The sequence below is a fragment of the Trichechus manatus genome, unplaced genomic scaffold, assembly GCF_000243295.1.
Source record: "Trichechus manatus latirostris isolate Lorelei unplaced genomic scaffold, TriManLat1.0 scaffold00069, whole genome shotgun sequence".
Classification (NCBI taxonomy): Eukaryota; Metazoa; Chordata; class Mammalia; order Sirenia; family Trichechidae; genus Trichechus; species Trichechus manatus.
In genome coordinates this window covers 79704-82662 of record NW_004444005.1, presented here as the reverse complement: position 1 = coordinate 82662, position 2959 = coordinate 79704, and positions in this window count along the sequence as shown.

The window sequence follows — 2959 nt, the reverse complement described above, 5'->3', positions numbered from 1 at the left end:
CATTTGGTAACAGAATTTTCGTTTTGCTTTTGGCTTATGGGCGAATGTTAATGTTTATGCTTTTCTAACTAGTGTATAGTATAAGGAAAAACTCACACAGAAAAATGTGTTCCGAATGGGCTATGCTTAAATTATAGATTCCCAGACAATATTTTTAAAGACTACCTTTCCAGTCCATTGCCCCAGGAACATCTGGGAGGCTTTCCTTCTTTAGGAGAGTCTACCAAAGCCCTCTCCCTAATGCTGGAGCCAGAGCCTTTCCCTAAATGCAAAGACCCAATCCAAGTTATAAGATAGTTCTACTTTTACTATGTTTATGTATAATTATTAAGCTATTCATCATCATGACAAATAATTTCTGCTATGAATAATATAATAGACATAAGAAAAATAAACTTACCAGAGGTCTGATAAAAATTTATACTTTCTACTACTATAAGAAAAAGCTCTAGAGATGCATCCTGCCCTGTTTTAAAGTTGTGAATTCATTTTTGAATTTTCATTATCCTCTAATACGGTGGTGCAGTGGTTAAGAGCTCAGGCTGTTAACCAAAAGGTCAGCAGTTCAAATCCACAAGTCGTTCCTTGGAAACCCTATGGGGCAGTTCTACTCTGTCCTATAGGTTTGCTATGAGTTGGAATTGACTTGATGGCAATAAGTTCGGTGGGTTTGTTTTTTCTTTTTTTTTTTTCTGGTTTTTAATATCAAGGGCTCTCATCTTTCATTTTATGAGCTTGTCACAAAAGTAGTTCATATGAAAATGTATTTTTTAAGATATTTCTTAAATATTATAAAGCTTATTTGGACAGTTTGTCTTAGAACATTCAATTATTTAATGTAATGATGATATTTCAAGAAGCCAAGACCTATCTTAAAAATAGGATTTCTGACAAAACCTTTACTTTACCTAATGAAAAGTATACTGGGGGAACTTAATAGAAACATGAATAATTAACTACTTTATATGCCGGTGGGCCTGTCCCAAAAGGATTCTAATGGCATTAGAAGTTGATGAGCATTTTCCTGAAGTTTGTGATTACTCATTGAAATTGATACGCTTGCAAAGGAAATAATAAAATATACTATACTTTTTTTTCTCATAACTTTGAATCTTTTCCTATAGCGTTAATGAGAGTACGTGCAAAATGTCACAAGGTGAGGGTAGAATTCTCCATTTTGTTAGTAATTATACTTGACTTTTTGTGATCCAAGACAGGAATGGTGGAAACAAAATTATGCATAATTTGAACATACTGATTGCAGCCACAAAAGCTCTTTCTAAAAGTTTTGCCCTAGGCAAAATTTTTTGTTTTAAAATGAGCTTTTATAAAATCACTCAAATGTAGCATGCTTGCCTCCATTAAAATGACTTACATATCCTAAGGCAAATTTGGTTACATCTTTAAGATGTGTTCTATAAGTGACTAGATCTGAAATTAAGCGCAATCAGCTCCTTAAACCTATAAGTAAAGGTCAGAGAATCTTTAAAATAGGTTTTATTTTTCATAATCCTTAGTTTCAAAAATTCTACATTGAATATGATTCTTGTGTGTATGCCGTTTAGAAGGTGCAGTATAAAGCTAAATAACATATAAATGATAGTGTTTCTCCAAAAGTGATCAGTGTAACTCTAGCGTCAGATCCAGGGGAGGGTTATTAAACATAAGTATTGCTTGATCGTTTTCCCAAATTTCTGAATCAGAAATTCTATAGGTGGGTTCTGGGGATGTGCATTTTAACACGCTCTCCAAAGTTTGAGAATCTGCATGTTCCTACTCTGGAATTGTGGGGGATTAATTCTTCTATTCACCACCCATATGTCAGTTTGTCATACTATGGTGGCTTGCATGGAAGCAACGCCACCAGTATTTCAAATAGCAGCAGAGTCACCCATGGTGGACAGGTTTCAGCAGAGCTTCCAGACTAAGAAAGACTAGGAAGAAAGGCCTGGCAATCTATTTCCAAAAACTAGCCAGTGAACACCCTATGGATTATAGAATATTGTCTGAGACTTCAGCTTGCTTATTTGGATGTGTCATCAGGAGGGACTGATCGCTGGAGAAGGATATCATGTTTGGTAAAGAGGATGGTCAGTGAGGATGAGACAGACCCTCTATGAGATGGATTGACACAGTGGCCACAAAAATGGACTCAAACATACCAATGATCATGAAGATGGTATAGGACCAGGCAATGTTTTGTTCTGTGTGGGGTCACCATGAGTCAGAGCTGACCCATACAGCAACTAACAGCACCGATTCTCCTACAACCATGTAGATCTTCTTATGATTTCTTCCCACGGGCTGATGCAACCCTTACTATGGGTATGTGAAACTCCTCTCTTCCCCACCCTGTTCTGTAAAAAATATAGATGAATGTTAAGAAGTACAGAAAAAGACATTGTGATTCTATCTTGAGTAGTCACGGTAGCCTTGGACCAGCATGGAAATTCTGAAAAAAAGGGACGATACTTTCCCATATATTTACATGAACGAGTATACTCCCTGTGGCATGAAGAATTGGTATTTCTATGGTACATAACTATAAAGAATATGCTGCTGTACAAACTAATTTGTAGAGTCTGCCTCTTTATATAGCCTGGAGAAATGGTGCAAGAACTGAAATACAAGATATTCTAACAGACCACACTAGTTAGTTGTCTGTTTATAGGAAAGGCAAAAGAGGAAGCACTTAAGTGAAAATTATGGAAAATCCAGAGATCGGGAAATTCCTGTGTATATGTCTATTACAGCATGTTTCATGCGTAGTGTGTGTGTGTATGTTTGTTTGGTGGCTTCTTCAGATTGGTGTGAGTTCCTTGAGATCAGGGACTGTCTTAATTATCTATGAATACCCATCTCAGCTAGCGGCACAACCTTTCAGCTAGTCCTTTGGCCTAACTCCTAAGAGTCATCTTTGACTCTTCTCTTTTTCCCTCACTTTACAACCTACCTCCCA